At 46.0% G+C, this 22,340-nt stretch overlaps 1 pseudogene; it reads left to right on the top strand.

The window, feature by feature from the left end:
- Nucleotides 1-369: 369 nt before the first annotated feature.
- LOC136657923 (5S ribosomal RNA) lies at nucleotides 370-489 on the top strand (annotated as a pseudogene).
- Nucleotides 490-22,340: the final 21,851 nt, after the last annotated feature.

Raw genomic sequence — 22,340 nt, 5'->3', positions numbered from 1 at the left:
GGTTCTAGGAGGTTTAAGGAGGAGAGAGGAACTTTCTCTGCTGCTTTGAACTTTCTGGAGGATGGACGAGTTGGAAATGAGGCTAATATAATGATGTAACTCAGTGTCCCTCATGAAGGAAGAGGGAACTCCAGGGCACTCTTTTCGTCTGTGTGCCCTGAACCTGACTTTAGGTCAGTCATGAGGCCCTTCTGAGCCCAATTCTCCTCAAAAAGTGGTTGGCACCTTGGCTTCTTTGGAGAGATATAAGTGCCTTCCATTTCACCGTATTGGCTATCAACAGAAAAAAGTTACTTAATACTTTCCATTTCTCAGTCACTCTGTCAAAGCCACCCAACTATTCTGATTATTATTAATAACAAAAACACATTATGCAGCAACTGTTACCCTGCACATGCCTGATCTCATCTGATCTCAGAAGCTAAGCAGGGTCAGGCCTGGTTAATACTTGGATGGGAGACCGCCAGGGAATATCAGGTGCTGTAGGCTTATACCATAGTCTTTTGAGACTGAAGGTTGCCAACCATTATGCTTTTAAACACGTGAAAACTTGAATACACGCTGAGAGTCTCTTCTGCTATTTCTGTGAAGGCTTGTTAGCATGAAACAGAGAAGCTATTCCTTCAGAAGGGAAATGGAACAGTTCCAGGGAGATTTTGCATTCACATTACAACATAATTTACCAGAGAGAGAGAGAGAGAGAGAGAGAGAGAGAGAGAGAGAGAGAGAGAGAGAGAGAGAGAGAGAGAGAGAGAGATTTACACCCCTGGAAGGCCCATACTTCGTGATTCCTGGCTGTTCTGGACACACAATCTCCATTCTCTAAGGTTTGTCAGAAGTCTCATCACCATATTACAAATGGGGGGCTGTGCTGAGAGATGGGCTTCCCTTGAGCTCCCTAATGAATTTCTTTACCGCAGAGAGTTTGAATGGGGAGGGCCAGGGAGGCTGCCCTGCTCATAGGTCACTCTTTCAGTCATCGTGCTGCTGCACTTCCTCAGTTCAACCTGTGTGAGTTTGGAAGAACAGAAAACCAAAGCGGTGAGCAGAACGTGGCCCTTGAAATAGCAGCTGTTGCTTAATGGAAAATCCTGGGAGAGAGAGAAAAAATTGTATATCCCATGAAGGAACAAGAGTTCTTTTGTAACCAGTAATAGTGTATACATGCAGGCTCCCATTTTTCATTCTGTCTTTTCATGAAGGCAATGGATAAAAACAGCATTGCTCTTGTTCCATTCAAATGTCTTGGCTTCTGCTGCTGGTCCTCCACCTGACATCATAATCCTTTGTTTGTGACAAAGTAATCAATTCCACAGTGCCCATTTGTGAGAACCAAAAGAGAAGGTTTAAAACTTGAGCCGAAAAATGCGCCCTGCGATGAAACCTCCCATAATATCGGATCAGCTTACAGGCTTGACATGCTAATTTCGGCCAAGTGACATCAAATATCTTCACATGCATGGGAGTGGTGCACTTGGAATAATGCCTTTCAGAGACTCCTCCAGTAGAGTGCATGGTTTTATGTTTGGTTTTTCATTCACATTTCTCAACGAGGCATAGTCTATATGCAATCCAGCCTTCTCTTGACGGTGCTTCTCCAGCAAAATGCCTTTGTGTCTTCCAACATTCATGGCCATCAGATCACTAAGTGGATGGGATGATTTTCTCTGCACTGTGACTGAACCCTTCTCCCTGAACTACACCCCCTCCAAATTCTCCTTGGAGGTCTGCAATGGGAGCTATGCTTCTTTGGAAAGGTCCTTTCCTTGTTTGTGCATTTAAACAATTCACTAATAAAATTGTTTCCAGCATCAAAACAATTCATAAAGGCAAAAGTCCCAAACTGGGAGGTGTGGCTCCATGAAATGGCAGGCACAGTAACGGTGCAGGAGTGTCATGGGACACTCATCTCTGGACAGCAAGCAGCTGACGCAACGCTGAAGACCGTGGAGCAAAGGCTCGGCTCAACAAGCAAAACTCCAGGCGTGAGGTTTTTGCTGAGTGGGAAACTCCCCTCCTGCCCTGTGCCACATATTGCCATTTTCAGAGTCACGTTGGGTGCTTGCAACCCAGAAGCAATTGGTGACAACATCATTGCCCCCGACTTCCAGGTTCTGAGCTCCACACCTGCAGCACAGAGAGCCTCCACAATGGAGGTAAGTTTGGGGGCCACTACAGTAAGGAATTAAAAAGTTTGGAAAAATGAAAAAGATTCTTGCTTGCCATCACTAAAGATACTTGCCATCACCAGTCCCAAAGGAGCCTCCCTGAGGAGACTGTGCCACAGACTGGGTGCCACCACACCATTCGCTGCATGCCCTCCCCCCAACAGCGCAGACATTCAAAGGAAGGTTTCCAAAGAAGGCTGGAGAAGGTGACCCTTTATTAGAACTTGCTCAGAGATTCTGGGGGAACTGTAGCTCCAGGCATGGTGATAAAGCAGGATATAAAAAAGAAAGTTATCAAATATTTGCTCTCTAAAAACGTATGTTGGTTCTGGGTGAAAATAAAACGCAGACTAGAATAATCGCATAAATATAATGAGAAATGCTTCCTCTTGCTCTTTTCACTGTTACCCACATGGCTGGCCTTTTGGACATTTTTCAACCACATCTGTACAGGTACATACCACAGAGCAGAGAACAGAACTTACAGCCTGTACCTGCACTGTACATGGCAATGAGCACAAGACCTAGTGCTCACTTTACAGAGTGTTTAAAAAAAGAGTCTTGGACAAAAACGTCTGGATTTTGGAATAGTCCAGATTTCGGATGTCTGTATAAATGGTAGTCTACCTGTAATAATAATGGGTGTATAGAATATGCTGAATGTTTCCCAATAGAATTATATGGTCAATGGGCCTCTAATCTACACTTCTAGAAAAATTGCTGCAAATGCAGAGCTGTGGTTCCACCTCTAAAATGCTCTGATGAAATCCTGATCAGGCACAACTCAGCAAGGCTCTATGGTTTCCTTTTGATGAAGTGTTTGTGTCATGGTAAGGCCAGGGTTTTCGGCAAATGCATTCAAATCCATCCAACCCAGGTTGGTTTGACTGTTTGCTTGCGAAGTGGTGATGGAGAACTGGTTGTTTCCATCAGTTCAGAACAAAGTGCAGCCTTTAAAATGGTACCTGTTCTGATTTGACCCTATCAATTGTTCTCATCAGGCTAAGTTCCAGCCACAGTCTATGAGATTCTGAGATCAAAGCTCTGGACTCTCGAGAATTTATCTGCACTTTTGAGTCCCCATCTTGAAAACAAAAATTAATTCAGGATAGTATGTTTTTCATGATCTGCAGAAAGCAGTGCAGATGGAAATGAGAAAAGGAAGCTTGGGGTGAGGGAGAGAAAGGCTTTGGCATTCAGTCTTGAAATGTGGTCAAATCTGTCTGAGCTTTTAATTTTGCCAAATTCCACAGACCAGCCTTATAGGAATCCCCGGACAATAATAGGTGTCTAATATTGCACCAATGATCATCCACAGGTCTTGTAAAAGACAGCCTTCAACATACTTGGCAAAGTGTTTCCCACGTGCAGTGGAGGGAGGACACCATCCCATCATATCACGTTACAAAGCTTCTTCAAAAGAAAGAGAACCAAAGACCCTCCGAAGGAAAGAGCAAGCCGGACTCCTTGCCATGCAGTGACTGTCATACCGTGAAAAGCCACTATGGATTTATTGGTTGCAAATTACTAGGAATGTGAAATAAATTAGATGGAGAAAAGAAGCCTATCTTTATGGCTTTCAGCACATTATCTGTGGAGACAGCATGAAAAAAACACAAAGACTGCTTGAAGCCTTCAGCCAAAGAATGCGCTGGTTGGTTTAAATCAATATGTGAAATCCCCCCCCCCTTCTCATTTGACCTTACCTGCTCTGGCAGGGTATCCAGGAGCTGCTGTTGTACACTTAGGGCCTCTGGTATTTGGCACCAGTGGCCCTGAAGCATATGACAGCGGTGTGGCTTTCACACTGCCAGACCGGAATTTGTGGAGGAGGACTGCGAGGTCCTGGATGGGATTGGGGCAACAGTTTCCTGGTTTAAAAGCCACTGTGGGGGTGATGGAAACTGTTCTAACTGTGCCTGCTTTATTCAAGGTTTCCATGCCTTCATTTTTATTGATAAAATCTCTGGTTCTGCACTCTGACACATCACTTGGAGATGTGCTTCCAATCTCCACAGTGTCAGGAAAAAATGCTGCTGTCCTAAATGGATAAAACCACACAGAAACATATCAAACCATGGGTTTTAAGTAGAGTAAGAGAACCAATTAGAGATGCTTCCACAGGAACAAGTTATGGGAGAGTGAAAGTTCACACCAAGCACCCCTCAATGCCCCCTCTTCAGAAAAATGAGTTTCTCTTCCTGCCCTTTCCTGGCAAAAGGGTCTACCTGAGAGTGAAGCCACTGTCTGAAATACCCGAGTACAGCCCAGTGGAAACAAATGTTGTAATTATGTGAAGGGCCAGCACTTCCCCTGCTTCTGAAATTAGCTAGAGAACAGATGCCAGACAACCACATGCCCTCTTTCTCTCCATGTCAGGTTTGGGCAGCTAAAACTTGATAGGCATTATCTACAGCTCGCACTAAACAAATAGGGGTCTTGAACTCATTTGCTTTCAGAAGAAAAATAACTTCTCGAGGCACAGCTAATGGCAGCTTTATCATCTCTGCTAAGTGAAAAAATTGGCTGTGATCTGCTTCTGCTTCTGAATTTTTTTTGCAAGTCTATTGCTATTAGAATTGTTTGCTTCTGGCTGCTTCTACTATAATAGACATTCTGCGCATGGGAATTTGTGCATTTATCTACCAGTTTGCCTAGCATTTCTAAATAGTTTCACTTCTCTCCTTTTTGTACTTTTACATTTATGTTTATAGCTGTCATTGGTGCCAATTATGGAAAATGAACCTTGAACAGCAGCACAAATCTGTGGGAAGTCTAAAACACGAGCACCACGAGGTACAAATTACCTCCTCATCCTATTTCAGTGGTTCTCAAACCGAGTTGCAGAAGGCCGCCCAGTCTCTGCCAAGCTTCCAGGCCAACTAGCAGTCACAATTTTTGAACACAAAAAAGTTGCCTCCAGAATGTGTTTTCTTCAGTGAGAACACAATGTGACTCAGTCCCAGTGGCGTAGCTAGAAGGGGTGCAAAGCAGCAAGTTTTGCAGGGAGCCTCCCTGCAGCATGCAGGTGAATGCCTCCATTTGGCTCCCCCACCTGGCATGGCTCCAAAGGGGAGGGGGAGGGGCCACGCACGCCGTGCTGAGGCTCCATGCAAAACTTTGTGCTTCACACACCCTCCGGCTATGCCACTTCTCAACCTGGAGTGGGTCTGATTCCTCCAGAAAGGAAACCAAGCAGAGCTAATGCCAGGCAGAGACTCCCTGGCCCAAAGACTATGGACTTGCTGAAGGACGTGTCGGAGTTGTCCTTCTTGCTTTTAAAATACAAGGTCCATTTATTCCAATCCAACTTTCCAGAACTCCTTTTTGTGCTGTTGCAGTTTTTTTTAACTGGCTTTAACATTTTCATTGTTGTTGCCTTTATTTTTTTGTAGTATGTGTTGTTATTCTTTGCAAGTCACTTGTGTGCAGGAGGCAGGATATACACTTTTAATGTATGCGGTGAAATATATGAATGAAAGCAGATGTTGTGGCTCCTAAAACCGTCAATGAATGGTGCAGGGAGATGTTGCTCAGTGTAAGGTATAGCCTGATCTGCATGTTCTACCTGTTTTGGTTTCGAACTAGGCCCTCCATGGCTCACCACCACCAGTGTGTTTTGAAATCTACCAAGAAAGTGTGCCTATTCAGGGTCTCTCAATCTTAAGGTGTCACCAAAGCTGTTAAGTGAGATCTTGAATGTGCACTTGCTGGGTTCAACTAACAGCTTAATCCTAACTGCTGTATCCAGCGACCTTGCCAGGACTGCTGGAGGCCTCCTTGGGAGAAGGAAACTTTCACCCCCCCAAGTAAGGTCAGAAGGGTGCAGGGGCCACAATGGAGGCTCTCCACTCTGCATTGACTTTTCAGCCTGACACAGAGCATAGGATCTGGCGGAGCAGGGCTCCACCACACCCATTCCGCTCCCATCCCGGTTCCTTCCCCACCCCACCCTCCCCCCACCCCAGAATGACTCCCTTCCAACCCAGAAAACCTGCACTGCCAGCCAGCAGTGTGCATTACCACTGATGCTTCCTTGGCATCAGCCTCCTGACGCTGGGCCCAGCGCCAGTGCTCCTTGCTCTCCTGGTGCTGTAAGTGGCACTCACCACCGGTGCTGAAGCCTGTTCTGGGAGGCTATAGGATTGGGCCCTAAGTCCCCCAATCCTGCATTCATTGCTAGATTTTCAGAAGACAGCAAGCAGAAGGTGGTCCAGCCATGATGCACTGGTGGGCTTTAGTCTACCTCCTGACCAACCCCAGATCCAAGACCATTTGCCCCAGATGCTAACGTCATCCTTTTGTTTACCGCAGGTCACAGAAAACGGTGTGATGTCATCCCCAACAGCCCTAGTGGGATGGGTATTTTTGTCAGAGCGAAAGAGCAAGTGTGCCTCCCTCACAAGTAACTGTGATTACTTTATCTTGGCAGAGGACAGAAGCACTGGGGTGACAACATACAAGTAGAGGCTCTTAGAGTTCCACTGAAGTCATAAGGCTCATGCAAGTCACTTCAGTCAAAGGATGCTCAGGGTCTAATGAGGAATTGGGATTCCCTAGAGAAAGCATGAGATCATCTGGGAGCTTGAAATGGATGACATATATATTTTGATCGTCAGTAAAATATTTTTTTAAAAAGTGGCACAGCTTTAGAAGTGGAATTCCCACTCAATTGCCTCAGCCGTGCATCCCTTAGCCTGTCATAAGCAATAAGCAAAAATGACCATATGTTTACGGGGGGGGGGGGAGGGGGGAACCTGAATCAGAATATTTGAGCCAAGTACTCTTGGGTAGGCTGTGAATCCACCCAAGCAAGCAACACAGCAAGGGCAGTAGAAAGGTAGCTGAATTATTGGCAAGTCAACATGCAAAAGCAGCAATTTTAAAAGTGGGATCATATGCGGGATTCCCTCTAGCACATAGGGGAACACAGGTCAGTTGGATCCAAATGTCTGGACAGAAGTACAAAGACATTTTTAAAAATGGAAAAACATATAATCAGAAACATCAGTATTTTTGGTTTTTGCCAGCAGAAAGACAATCTATAGAATCCCCTCCACCCCCAAACACAAAATAGAGCACTAACTCTGAAAACCTTCCAGGACAGGGTGGAGCTCCCTTGTATTTTTCATCTGATTTGATTTTAAGATGCTTCAACAACCTTTATTTGGCTTTCAGATTCACATAGGAGGATGTGCCTTTCAGCAGAGATCCCTAGGCAGGAAGAGTGTAGTTCCTAATTCACAGCAGTGGAAGATGTTTCCATCAAGATGTTTAATTTAAAAAATAATTCTGTTTGATTCTATATAAAGCTGGCCCCAAGAGGGACTGGATCAGAACACATTATGAACCCTACTGCCAGAAGTCACACTATTATTGTCAAAACGGCCCGTGGCTGATGTGAGCAGAAAGCATTCATTCCATGGCTACATTGGGTGGTTTCAACAATAAAACGGCTTGAAGGTGTCCACACAGATTTGTCTAACTTTGATTTAAATCCAAACTGTCTCTCTCACTCGTAGCAATCAACACCCTGGATCTGTCCAGCGCAACTTGTGAGTTACCAAGCCGGATACAACCATCCAGTCATACATTGTGGCTCTTTGGGTTCTTGACAGGAACTTCCTATTTTTGCAGTCTAAGGAAAACAGCCCTGAAAATTGGTTTTATGAAGTCCTGGTGAACTTCCTTATGTGGCTGCGTTCAGCTTGGGGGGGGGGGGACGCAGACAGTGCAGATTTAAATTTCCCTGAACTTTCAGCTTTGTGATATGACTCCATTTTATTCAATTGCTTGGTAAGAATTCAACCAAATCCTGTCTTCCAGTATTCTGACCAATGAATACAAAGGCCTTGGAATAAGTGACAAGCACATTTTTTAATGTTAAATAAAAATGCATGTTAATGATATTGAATAAAACCAGACAGCATTAAACACAGTCACCTACCTGGTGTTTTTAGGTGCTGGTTGCTCTGTGTCAATTCATCTCCCTTGGGTTGGTTGCCTCACCATAAAATTCCTGAGAACAAGCTCCGGCTTAACACATCTCTAAATGCCACTCATTTCCACAGAGTAGTCTAGGCAAGGGAAAGGAAAAGATGTCAAGTAAAATTCTGCAACCAAAACATCATTTAAAGTCACCCTAGGAAGGAATACAGTTGCATCAATTCATTCTGATATGAAGGGTGCAGCCTAACCAACTTCCCAGCATTGACATAGCTGTGCCAGTTTGGCCTGCACTGCATCCTGCAGTGGGGAAGCAATCAAAGGGGCCTCTTCAAGGTAAGGGCATGTTTGTTACCTTAACCTGGGGCTGCATTGCAGCTAAGTCAGTGCTGGAAAGTTGGTTAGGATTGTGTTTGCATCATTAGCTGTTCTAGATCACGCTGTGACTTAAAACTTTGATTTTATATCTAAAGACTACAAAATGGACAACAGGATAATATAACTTCTGTCATCGCTGTGTCTCAACATCCAGAGCTTCTGGAAGAGCCCCCCCCCCCCCCCGGCCACTTAGTTATAATATGTGACCCTCACATCCTCTGCAAAATGTACTAACTGAAATAGGCCTTCATTGCGAATAGTTGTCCAAAATTCCAAAACCCACGGAAGCACTTAAATCCAGCCTTCTTCAGGACTCTGCTAGAGCTGCACCCAAGCCTGCCTTACTTGCTGGGTCTGATCCAGCTTTGGCGCTGTTCATGGTCCTGATCTCCTGGGCATTCTGTCTCCCTTTGCAAGCTGTTGAGAAGCCTGGGCCCTGACATGGCCTGCGTGACTGGTGTGCCTGCACAGAGGTCCTGTACAGAGAACATTTTGTCTCAGCCTGTGACCCATGGCAGAATCTTGCCCTGCCCGCTCCATTCCATTGCCAGCTTTTTGCTCTAGGGCAGTGACTTTCAATCTTTTTTTTTAATCTCATGGCACACTGACATGGTGCTAGAATTATCAAGGTACCCCACTGGTTTTTTGACAATTGCCAAGACATATAGCCCTGCAGTTGGAGGGCTCACATTCCCTAATGGCCATACTAATAAATGACCCTCCCCCAAACTCCCACAGCACATGTGCGGACCATTTGTGGCACACCAATGTGCCATGTGCCACGCTGCTTGAAAATATAGACTGCCTGCTCGAGGGTATATAGACAGAACAGTGTTTAATTTCTAAAATTAGATGCGGTGACACTTTTGACTTGTGAAGTGAGTGGCAGCTTGGCTCTGGCACATGCCCATCACTGCTTCAAGTTGCACACCCAGCAGAGACTGTGGTAGTGTAGACTAGTTCAAGTTGGGGAAACAGCTTGAAGCCGGCTTTGGGGAGGCTCTCCTGGCATCCAGAATGAAAAAGGAATTGTTGAACTGCCAGTTGATTCTGTACGGATAACAGAGCTCAAAATCAGCCAGAGTTGACCATGATGTGACTTGCTTATATAATTCGGTTTCATTGCATATGACATGGAAAGTGTTGAGTGCTGCTCTGAAAGGCTTGTTCTGGTTCTCATAATACCTCAACGTGTCACTGTCACCAAAGGCTGATTATTTACTTTTCTTGTGCAATAAAGGGAAATTAAAACCCGCTCAGTGCAAAATGTGCGGCAGCAATCAAGGGCATTTCCAGGGCTGGAGCTCAATGCACACTGAGCATATTATGGTGGCAGTCATGTGCCAACCAAGTTGTGCAACTGAGCTTATGTTCAATGCTGTATCGCTGCTGCAGTTGAGTACTGTGCCAGAGATGCTAAACATGGAAGAACCCTAATTCCCAAACTGCGCCAGGCATGCCAGTGTCAACACGAGAACTGCTGGTATGCGGAGAGGGGCTAAGGCTCATACAAACCTCAAAGCACCCACCCCAGAAGAGGCAGCTTATGTGCCTTGGCTCTGGCCGTTTCAGCCGCCAATCTGCTCTGTGGGGGAATTGGTGATCTTGCTGAGTTTTTGTAATGAGTATGACTTACAGTCCAATCCTAAACCCCCTCGCGCACCGCTGGTGCTGAGAATAATAGAATTGGGCCCTGAATCAGCCAATGACCCCTGATAAGGAGACACATCAGAATCACACACTCTACGAATCGGACTGCTGCGTCCCTGCATTAATCAGTGTTTCAGGCTTGCCATATTCCAATGGTCAGTGACTTGTACAGAAAGAAAGGTGAGCTCCATTGAGGGCAAATTATAATCCTTCCTCTTACACACTCTGGTTGCAAAAAAATTTACTTTTGGAGTAAGTAAAATCAGTAAGTTGAAAATCAGAAAAGAAGTATTCCTCCCTTATCAGAAATCTAGCCAACCACCACTTTTACGAGGACTGGACTTCAAATAGAGCACTATTGCTCAAGAACATTTCTAGGATTCCACAAGGGGCAAAACTGAGGGAATATTTGTCAGAAGTACATGCTGTTGTTACTGCCTAAGCAACCTTCCAAAACTTGGATGAACTGAGGTCAAACACATGCTCCTAAGCTATGCTGGACTCCATCACAAATGGCTGAATGTGCTGAGGTCTATGGAAATCTTTGCCTTCACAAAAGCATCCAGGAATACTTTATACATGTTTGGCATTCAAGGGCATTTGATTGATAAACCTCCGTTAGGAAAGTTCCAGAATTAGAAATCAACTCCGAGTGGAGACAGACATTCACTATAAAGAAGATAAAAAGAAAAAGACATCCACAATAAACCTATAGGCCACAATATAGTTGCATGTGTTAGTTAGACCAGTTGCACTGGTCGACCAGCGGTTCTCAAACATTTTAGATGTGCTAGAGGCTGCTGCCTGGTTTGGGCTGTGGCTATATTGGTGATTGGGCAGCAGTGTGAACCCCCCGCCTCTAAGTAGCAGTTGGTTTAAGCCTTGATGATCATGGCACCAAAAACTGGGTCACAAGCCACTGGTGAGTCCCAGACCCACAGTTTGAGAACTGCTGCTTTTTTAGACAATATAGTGCATCTTATAGTGGGGATAAGAATAGGCCCTCAGTTTGGCTGTACTTGTCGTAAGAGGCGACTAAACAGCCACCGGGTAGATGGGACTCGTCAGCCTGGGAAGGCAGCTCATCTGAGAAAAGGAAAACTCTGACCCCAAACCTCCACTGCCTTGTGGCTACATCCAGTTACGGAAAAGGCTTCAGAACTCAACCTCCAGGCAAAAGCCGGAGCCGGAGTCCCTGAGGCAGTTCATGGCTGAACACAGTCACGTTCTGGCAACTCCTGCGACGCCGCTGGAACCAACCTTATTGGCTTCTGCCTTTCCTTTGGACCATTTCAGCAAAGTGGAGAGGGGGGATTTGCTGCATGGGTAACAGCCTATCCTCCATACTTCTTTACCCAGGCTTCGCACATTGGAGAGGACACTCTGTTCCAGAACCACCATGCAGAGCGTGATACCATAGTCTTCCGAGACTGAAGGATGCCAACAACAAAAAGTGCATCTCATGAGGGGACAATGGGGAACAAAACCAGGTGAGATGCGGCTCGGTTCACTTTCTGCTGGTGGGCATCTGGTTCCCATTACTTGGTACCAAAACAGCAGTGGACTGACTATTTTAACTGCTTGCCATCCTCTCAAAACTGTCAAAAAGGGGCAGATCATCCAGCCTTCGTCAGAACTGCAGGGGGGTTGCTACAGCTGTGATGCATTTTCAGATTGTACTACTGAAACTAATCTGAGTAGTGGAGAAGCCAACACTCTTTGATGGGGCTGGCTTTGGATCCACTTATGGTCTCTTCTTGCCTTCAGCATGCAGTTGGCACACTGAAGGCGATGAGGTCATTGGCTTGACAGTTCTTTCCCTGCAGTCGTGTAAACAAATCAAATGATTGCATTGTCAGGATAAGTGAGGGAGAAAACAGCCTATGGGGGTCCAATTAATGAACTAAACTAGTCTTCAGGGCTTCAGCATGACAGGAAGGGGGAATGAGAAGTGCACCACCTCATTTTCTTCTCTCTCCAGTGTAACTGCTGGATGGACACAATGTTCATAGAAGCTCAGCTCTGCCTCTTCCCCTGGCTGCTGAAAGCACAGAAAACTGCCAGATCGGAGTTTGGTGGATTCCTACAGTGGGAGGCAGCTCAGAAAGACGGGACAGCACACAGCCAATTGCAACTTGGAGGGAAACATTCTTTGGTACCTTTTGCACCCTTGGTACCTTTTGGTTCATCCCCTCCTTTGTCCTCACAAAAATCCTGTCAGGTAGGTGAGGCTGAGAGAGAGTGACTGATCTGAGGTCACCCAGGGAGCTTTGTGGCTGAGCGGGGATTTGAGCCTAGATCTCCCAGGTCTAACTCCTGAACAACTAGGTCATGCCAGCTCTTCATAGATTAGGAATGTGGAGGAACTGATGCTGTAAAAAAAACCACATCTGGATTTCCACAATGCTCGAACAAAAGTGGATGCTGCATCTTTCATACAGTCTGCAGCAACTCCCAGGTGTCTCAGGCTAGTGCAGCAGTTGAGAGACAGAGGGCACAAGACTATGAATGTCTACTCAGAAGTACGTCCCACTGCGTTCAGTGGGGTTTACTCCCAGGAAAGTGTGTATAAGATTGCAGCCTGATCTGTGAACCAAGAAATCCTGGTTCAGATCTTGCATCTTCTATGAACTCACTACCTGGCCTTTGGCAAGATACTCACAGCCTCAGCACCTCCATCCTACAATATGGAGTAACTGTATGTATTTCTGTACATTAATCCTGAGTATTTTTTTTTTTAATTTTGAGAAACAGACTTCTACATGTTGCATAACAAGGAAGTCTAGTTCAAAGTCAGCCAGAGTCTGCATGGGCTGGGCTAGAACTGGGCAAAAAAACCAGGCAGATCATTTCAAAGCCACATGTGATAATTGCCATTGTTTCTTTCGTCCTTTTTTCCACAGAGAAAATGCAAATGCTTTCTGTTTTCCCAGGCTCCTTATTTCCCCATCTGTAATCCCACCAATTCATCTTCGGTGAAATGTAACCCTTCGCTGCTTCATGTTTTATTCAGCATTGATCCTTAAGGTGCTTAATTTATCCCAAAGGCCAGCAGAAGACTGCAAGTGCCCTGGGTAAGGCAAGAGGTCTTTCAGGCTACTCTAGACGCCCTTTGATCTTGGCAATTTCGCCACAGGAACTTTTGGCATTAGAGAGGCTGCTATTGCCACATTTCTAGAGGGCGCAAAATGCGAACGCAGCCAAAATTCCTTGGAGACTTTGGCTTCTGCAGGTCGTCCTGTTGAACATCAATGCTAAAGGTACCTAAAGTTTTCAAAATAGCATCAGTCAATTATGCAAAGAAAGGCTGGAATTGGTTACAGAAGCCCCAGGAGCGTGCATCACTCTTTAGCCTTTCCCTACTTACTGTTTTAAACACTTTATTTTTCACATTTTTCTACTGCTCTTCCTCCAGTGGTTCCTTCCCTCCTTTTGTCCTCACAACATCCCTTTAAGATAGGTGAGAATGAGAGAGGGAGAGTGACTGGCCCAAGGTCACCCAGTAAGCTTTGTGGCTGAGTGAGGATTTGAACAGGTTGCAGTTTCACTAACAGAACCCAGAACACATAGGCCAGTAGGGCAGAGAAAGGGGATACCAATTTATTTCCCTCTCCCAACTGCTCTCATTGCAAGAAGAGAATGGATGACTCCACAATAGGATCGGGCAAAGTTATGCAGGAGAGATCTATCCACGGCTGGAAGCCATGATAGCTAATTTGAACCTCTGTTTAGAAACAGGAAACCTCTGGATACGACGTGATGGGGACATACAACAGTTCAGGATTATCTTGTGGGCTTCACAAACACATCCTGCTGACCGCTGTTGGGTTGAGGCTACTTGACTGCACGGGCCTTTGGTCTCCAGCAGGGCTCTTCTCATGCTCTTATGGGTGGTTTGACAAATTCCTGAGGGGTTTACCGAGGTCTTATGTGCCCTTCCATTCAGAAAAGCCCAAGCAGGATGGAAATCCTGTGCCTGTGCGTACACCCACACATGCACACAGAGTGGCCTCTGGGCAATAATGTAAATATAAATGATGGGAGCAAGGGGAAGGCTTGGATTATTGTACAAATTCAAATTATTAGTAGAGACGTGGAATCTTGGGCCTAAAAATGAACTGCACATTTTACAGAATCAGCTCTTAAATACACATTTGGAACATTCCAGGAAGTATTTCATGGAGACTGTCATTAAAGTAAATCCCTCTAGGAAGGGCATTTACAAATCAAAAGCTGTAATGAAAATTACATGTTGTAATACAAGCCCAAGGCAGGAAAGACGGAATCCCGATGACACTGCAGCCTCCTGCCCGGCCTTTGTGCGCTTCTCCCCACAGTGCGCTCGCAGGCCAGGGCTGCACATCAGCTTTGATCAGCCTTAATTCACTCTGAATCCTGCCCGGTGTGTGTGCAAATTGTTTATAATAGACTGGCTGCGTCCAAAGAGCTAAACCAATATGTTCAGCAAGAAGCAATGCAAACAAGCTTGACTCACGGAGGAATGTTTTGCCAGCAGTGCCCCCCTCCTGCAAAATAAAAAGAACCTAAAATAAATGGCAGGAGCCTGGATGTGGTGATATTGTTACATGGCTTTCCAAATGAAAGCCTTCCAAGTTAATATTTATGGCAGAGCCATCTGTGAGCGGAGCTTCCACCAGAAAAGAGACGCACAGTCTTCTTCCTCTTCAGTGCTTGGGTGTGACAAGCAACGGATCCAGACCCCAACTGTCAAATGTCGGAAACTCTGATTTGTTTCCAAAGCTGCCAGTGGGCGAGTGAGCGGCTTCCCAAGCTGGCACCTTCTCCAGCGTGCTGGCTCGAGATGACTGCTGGATGCTTTGGCCGGCAGGGGCGTCCACCCAGCTTAATTTTTGCGGTGTGTCTACTTTGACTCATACTTGCCTGAAACGCTCCTGGCTTCTACTCCTCCTTTTAACACAGTCATGTGCAGAGCAGTCAAGAGTCCATAATTCAGTGCCAGAGTTCAGCACTTGGAAGCTCTGCTTATTTCAGGGATGGAGCGCGGGTTGTACAGCTTATGGTTGAAACCAAGAGATTTCGTTGGACTCCATAACAGTCCCACAGAGAACACCTTTGTAGCTTCTCTTGGCTCCCTCTTCTCCATCATCATTGTCCACCCTTCCATGTGATTGCTGAAGCAGAATTCTCACACTGCCACACAGCAGGAGCAAAGGGTGGGGAACTCTGCCTGGGCAATGGAAAGGCTTGAGAGAAGCAATGGCTGCATCACCTTCTCCCTATCTGGGTATCAACTGGCAGCCCTGGTCCCAATCACTTCTTCAAATGTTTATCACTTCTGCCTCTGGTTCTGGAAGTAGGCTGCCTCTGAATGCCAGGTGCAATAGTGTGGCAATAGGATGTAGGTCTCTTGGCGTCTTGTGTGCTCCCTGGGGCATTTGGTGGGCTGCTGTGAGATACAGGAAGCTGGACTAGATGGGCCTATGGCCTGATCCAGTGGGGCTCTTCTTATGTTCTTATGTTCTTTTAGAGGGAAAGCTGGAGGAATAAGTCAAACATGTGGGGGGACAGAGGGTAGGGGGACACTGTTCCCTTGTCTCCTATTCAAAGTGCCTCCCCTGACCATTCAGAGTACTCAGTTTCAAAGGAAAGGCTGCACATTTAAAAATACAGGTCAGGATAAAGGGGGGGGCGCACAGGGCATTGGTTTGCTCACATCCCTGTAGAATAGGAATTTGAGATACAGGACAGGGAAGATAAATTGTGGATCATATTGTTGGAAACAAGAGAGGTGCAGGAAATCACATGTTTTACAGGATGTTCCTTGACAGCAAAACCCACAGAGAGAAATGCTTCTCAGTGCACACACAGAGCTGACAAAGATGGGGAGGAGAAGAATTTGCAATTGAAACTTGCCACAGAAATGCAAACTTCACTGTGGTGTGTTCGTAAGTGTTGCAAGCATGGAATCTGCAAGTCTATAACATTTAAAAAATGGCAGGCTCTTCCTTCCGAACACCAAGTAGCACCCTATTCTTTCACTTTACTGTGTGTTTAGGCAGGTTTTATTTTGCCTTTAAGAAAAAAAAAAATATTGCACTTGTACAGTGATTGCATTACAGACTTGGCCCCATCAATTAATTATTGTACTAATGTTTTATTGCTGTTTTAAGACGTTCTTAATTGTTTTTGAGCCCGTTCCTCTCCTACTTTCCAGCACCAGTGCAGCTGTGCGCTACATCCTGGCTGGGGGGGGAGGGTCACAGAGGCCTCCTCAAGGTCAGGGAATGTTTGTTCTCTTACCTCAGGGTCACATTTTGGCTGCACTGGTGCTGGACAGTTGGATAGGATTGGGCTCTTAGTGCATAATTTGTAATTTAATTGTGATTTTATGCTAGTCTTTTTGCACTGTTTTTTTTTTTTGTAAGCCACTTGGAGTCCTTTCAAGGGGACATTTCATTCAACCTCAACAAAGCATGACTTCAGCTACAGATCCTCCTGTGCTGCTGAAGGACACAGACAGACATCCGGCCCCTCTCCCTCTGCTCTTCTTTGAAGGATTGCTGGAGGGAAGTCACAGGTGCCAAAGAATCCAAAATACTGAGCGGGTTCGGCCCTTCCAAAATGTAGAGTGCAAGTGAAGTCCTGAAATATGCTCTCACTGCGCCAACACAAGCCAAAAGTTAGAGCTGCAAGGAAATGTGAAGTAGAGGGCAATGGATCCAAGTGGCAAGGTAAGGAAGACGTCTCACTCAAGGGCATGAATTCCACTTGGGGTTTTTCCTGTGCTCTGTCATTGTGCTGAATCTGTGGTCAGCTCCACTCCTCCATTTCATGGCCACCAAAAATGTGCCTCCAGGGCACCTTGAGGTCAAAGCGTGCACAGGCCAAAAACCTGCCAGCAGTGTTCATGGGAGGGTCTTTTCTGCCCAGTCAGGAGTGAGCAGCCAGTCAAGGCCAGCTCTGATGCATTCAGCATAACCCAGTGGTCCCAGAAACCCAAGTATTTCTGGGACTGCACCGGATCAGGTTGTGGAAGACTTTTAAAAAGGCAGTTGCAGAAATATTGCACGCTTGTCGTGTTTATTCAGAAAGCTTTTTTGATGGGTGAAAGATTTCCCACCTGATTTTGCAGAATGAAATGCTCCCTCATAGACTTCTGATGAGGTAGGGTATTGAGATTTCATCTGGCGCTGTGTTACAGGATGAGCGTTGTTAAGGTTTAAGGGGGGCTTGTATAAAATTATAAGAGGATTGGTGTAGGTTCCCAGTCTTGTCCCAATATGAGCAGGTTGCAAGAACACCACATCAACTACAGCAGAGTACTTTCAGCAGTTGTATTGGTCAAGGGATATCACATATAGAGTAGTCATTTAACAGTCCAAGAGTCAGCACGGAGAGCAGTCAGTTCCAGTATAACAAATCCAAATCAGTTCCAATAATACACAGTCAAAGGTTCAGTCCATAAGTCAGTAATATCACATACATACAGTATCCAGCCTCTTCAGTTACTCCATCAACTCCCCTACTGCTGCACTTAAGGCTCCTCCTGACTATCTTCATATAGTCAGCTCAGCCAATCAGTATTTGGCTTGGTCACACCCAGGGTGTGCCTGTCCCAGGTGCTTGCTGATTCTGCTGAATGATTGCTCTGCACCTGCTCCCTGAACCAACATGTAAGCTGTGGTTCTGCTTCCCTCAGAACTCAAGCTGACAAGCGTGAGGGACTTGTGGGAGGCCTGAGCTGAGCCATTACTTAGTATTAATAGGGCACAATCCAGAGATTGCACTGGGCCAACGTAAGTCCCTTCCACAGCCCGGGAGTGTTGCAAATGTTCCATAAAGCACTTTTGTGTCTCCTCTGGAGTCAGCCGGGCTGGGGCATGGATGTGCCTCGACCCACAGAGGTGCAGCCTTCACAGCAACGATACAAGGTAAGTTCATGCCAACCAAGTTTGGCTGGTACGGAAGTTTAGGGGGACATGGGGAGGGCGGGGAGGAGGCGTTTAGGGGTGGGGGAGGGCAGGCGGGCCCATGGGTGGGCGGAGGGAGAGTAGGGGGTGGGGCCAGGATTCAGCGTTTGTGTGGGATCCTGACCCAGTTCCTGGGCAGCTGGCTGCAGCTCTGGAAGCTCGGATCTATGCCACTCTATAGGTGGCGCAGATCCAAGTAGCCCCATTGGGGCTACTGCTGTGTTACTGGAGTAAGGGAAAGTGATTTCCTTTTGCCCCAGGGTGAGCCACTTTTGGGCCCCAACCTCACACTGGATGCAGAGAAGGCCCACCAGCCTCTCTGTTCCAGCTCAGATTAGGACTGGGCTTGCCGTACTGCTCAGAAACAACCTTTTTGAGTTATATACAAATAACTCATTGTTTTGGTATTTGTACTTTTGGAAACAGGTTCAAAAACAGTTTAATGATTTCAAAAACCCTCCTTACATCCCAAGCAATTCCCAGGAGAGGGGTTAGTGCGAGGACTTGTGCATGCTCAAGTGAACTGCACACCCCTCTGCTCAGCCACAATCTGCTTTCGCGATTCCTCTCCAAGTGGCTGGTCATCCATCAGGGTAAGAGGACTGAAGTGTGGGAAATAGAAGGCGTTGCCCCCCTGGGCACACAGAGCTAGTTGCAGGGTTCTTTGAATGTCAGCCATGGTAGCAGTACATTTTCTTACGTGATGGAAAATAAGAAAGAGCAGAAGAAGATTTGCAGCTTGGTGGAAGCCTGGATTGGTTTATTACGAGGATTGTGTGCTGGAAACAAATGGACTTTGATAATATAAAGGTGAGTAGGAATGACTGAGCTGAGAAGGAAATTATTCATATATAAGAGAGTAACTTTCTTTCAGGAAAAACTATTCTGTCCACAGAATTTGTGGGCAGCAATCAGGAATTGTATCATTACATCCTCAAAGCTTTGTGTAGCCATAGATCCAGTTGAACTGAATGGTAGGACAGTTATTGCATTACTAGGACAAAAGTCACTTTGATTTTCCCATTAATTTATATGAAGGTACATACAAAGGTCACATTATTTTAGTGCTGAGCCTGTTGAGGACAGACTCTCATCACATGCTGTTTAAATGAACAATGATCTCCAGGAGGTCAGGTAAAATTGGCATAGGGCTGGTGGTGCACTGATTGATGGGCATCTTGAACATCATAGATTCCACATTCCAATCCCATCTCCAGAAATTCTCCCCAACTCTTCCAGCTTATTGATTTTGCTTATTGTGAAATGCTCACTAAACACTTAACAGCCCAGTCCTAAGCGGGTCTACTCAAAAGTAAGTCCCATTATGTTCAGTGGGGCTTGCTCCCAGGAAAGTGTGCATAGGATTGCAGCCTAAATGAATACATGTGGCACTTAGGAAAAATAAAAAGGTAAACAGCTTACCCAAAATGGGCGAGTTCTGAGAATGAGGACTGAATCAGCATTTGAATCACTGGTATGGATGGTTTTTTTTTATATAGCTAAGGCAGGAGGAAGCTGGGTTCATCCTGAAGGTGGAAAAAAGAAAAGTAACAGCTGTCTTAATGTTATGTATGTATGTAGCCATATTCTCAGGTCTGATGGAATCTGATCAGAACTGCAATGCAGCCAAGAGGCATTTTCAAAAGAAAATGATTAATGCAGAGATAAAGCCTTAAAGACAAGCACCAGTCATTTTTTTCCCTCATTACAAACATTTTCTCATTACGAACTTCTAGTGGAAAAATATCCACTATACAAAACAACGTCACAAGTCATTTTTCATATTTCCCAAAACAAATACACAGTATATGTTTGAGTACGAATGCAATTGTCATAAAGGAAAGAAAAATGCATCTATAACCTCAAATGCCTGATCATACCATGTACTGGAACAAAATAAAGCATTCCACTGACTTAAAAAAAACAAAACAAAAATCAAAACAAAACAAAAAACCCTGTTTTTCCCCCTCATTATCAAGCTCAAGAGTGCTATCACTCCACAGCCTTCAGTAAAGGTCTTTTCTCATCAGAGATAAACATCTGCCCAACACTGATTTCAAAATCAGGAACACTGTAAAGATCCAGTGGTAGTTTTATGATGTTTCTTAGAAATGAAATATTCTGCAAAAGTGACATAATTTTCTGTAGGGCTGTGAAGTTTGGAACTAAAGTGTGATCTTTGCAAATATGTGACATCTCTCAAAACGAGAAGCACATGCTAGGCCCAGCAAGGTTACTTTTAAATCCAGGCATGTTTCTCAGAAATATGACACTGAGGAGTGTGTCAGCAGACTGACCTTACCCAATACCTAATTCCCAAAAAATGTAGAAATGTGTTTGCTGCCAACAGACTCTTCTTTGGGTATCTTTTCTCTGCCCTTGCTAAATACAGGAAAGTCATATCATCAATATATATATATAAGAACAGCAGAACAGCCCCACTGGATCAGGCCATAGGCCCATCTAGTCCAGCTTCCTGTATCTCACAGTGGCCCACCAAATGCCCCAGGGAGCACACCAGACAACAAGAGACCTGCAAAGCCTCCTGGGAATTGTAGTTAAGAACATAAGAAAAGCCCCACTGGATCAGGCCATAGGCCCATCTAGTCCAGCTTCCTGTATCTCACAGCGGCCCACCAAATGCCCCAGGGAGCACACCAGACAACAAGAGACCTGCAAAGCCTCCTGGGAATTGTAGTTAAGAACATAAGAACAGCCCCACTGGATCAGGCCATAGGCCCATCTAGTCCAGCTTCCTGTATCTCACAGCGGCCCACCAAATGCCCCAGGGAGCACACCAGACAACAAGAGACCTGCAAAGCCTCCTGGGAATTGTAGTTAAGAACATAAGAACAGCCCCACTGGATCAGGCCATAAACCCATCTAGTCCAGCTTCCTGTATCTCACAGTGGCCCACCAAATGCCCCAGGGAGCACACCAGACAACAAGAGACCTGCAAAGCCTCCTGGGAATTGTAGTTAAGAACATAAGAACAGCCCCACTGGATCAGGCCATAGGCCCATCTAGTCCAGCTTCCTGTATCTCACAGCGGCCCACCAAATGCCCCAGGGAGCACACCAGATAACAAGAGACCTGCAAGGCTTCCTGGGAATTGTAGTTAAGAACATAAGAACAGCCCCACTGGATCAGGCCATAGGCCCATCTAGTCCAGCTTCCTGTATCTCACAGCGGCCCACCAAATGCCCCAGGGAGCACACCAGACAACAAGAGACCTGCAAAGCCTCCTGGGAATTGTAGTTAAGAACATAAGAACAGCCCCACTGGATCAGGCCATAGGCCCATCTAGTCCAGCTTCCTGTATCTCACAGCGGCCCACCAAATGCCCCAGGGAGCACACCAGACAACAAGAGACCTGCAAAGCCTCCTGGGAATTGTAGTTAAGAACATAAGAACAGCCCCACTGGATCAGGCCATAGGCCCATCTAGTCCAGCTTCCTGTTTCTCACAGCGGCCCACCAAATGCCCCAGGGAGCACACCAGACAACAAGAGACCTGCAAAGCCTCCTGGGAATTGTAGTTAAGAACATAAGAACAGCCCCACTGGATCAGGCCATAGACCCATCTAGTCCAGCTTCCTGTATCTCACAGTGGCCCACCAAATGCCCCAGGGAGCACACCAGACAACAAGAGACCTGCAAGGCTTCCTGGGAATTGTAGTTAAGAACATAAGAACAGCCCCACTGGATCAGGCCATAGGCCCATCTAGTCCAGCTTCCTGTATCTCACAGCGGCCCACCAAATGCCCCAGGGAGCACACCAGACAACAAGAGACCTGCAAAGCCTCCTGGGAATTGTAGTTAAGAACATAAGAACAGCCCCACTGGATCAGGCCATAGACCCATCTAGTCCAGCTTCCTGTATCTCACAGTGGCCCACCAAATGCCCCAGGGAGCACACCAGACAACAAGAGACCTGCAAGGCTTCCTGGGAATTGTAGTTAAGAACATAAGAACAGCCCCACTGGGTCAGGCCATAGGCCCATCTAGTCCAGCTTCCTGTATCTCACAGCGGCCCACCAAATGCCCCAGGGAGCACACCAGACAACAAGAGACCTGCAAGGCTTCCTGGGAATTGTAGTTAAGAACATAAGAACAGCCCCACTGGATCAGGCCATAGGCCCATCTAGTCCAGCTTCCTGTATCTCACAGCGGCCCACCAAATGCCCCAGGGAGCACACCCAAGAGACCTCATCTTGGTGCCCTCCCTTGCATCTGGCATTACATTA

This window comes from Tiliqua scincoides, chromosome 7 (genome assembly GCF_035046505.1).
Source record: "Tiliqua scincoides isolate rTilSci1 chromosome 7, rTilSci1.hap2, whole genome shotgun sequence".
NCBI classification, from domain to species: Eukaryota; Metazoa; Chordata; class Lepidosauria; order Squamata; family Scincidae; genus Tiliqua; species Tiliqua scincoides.
Note: the sequence above shows the minus strand (reverse complement) of the source record. Positions and strands in the feature narration are given on the sequence as shown.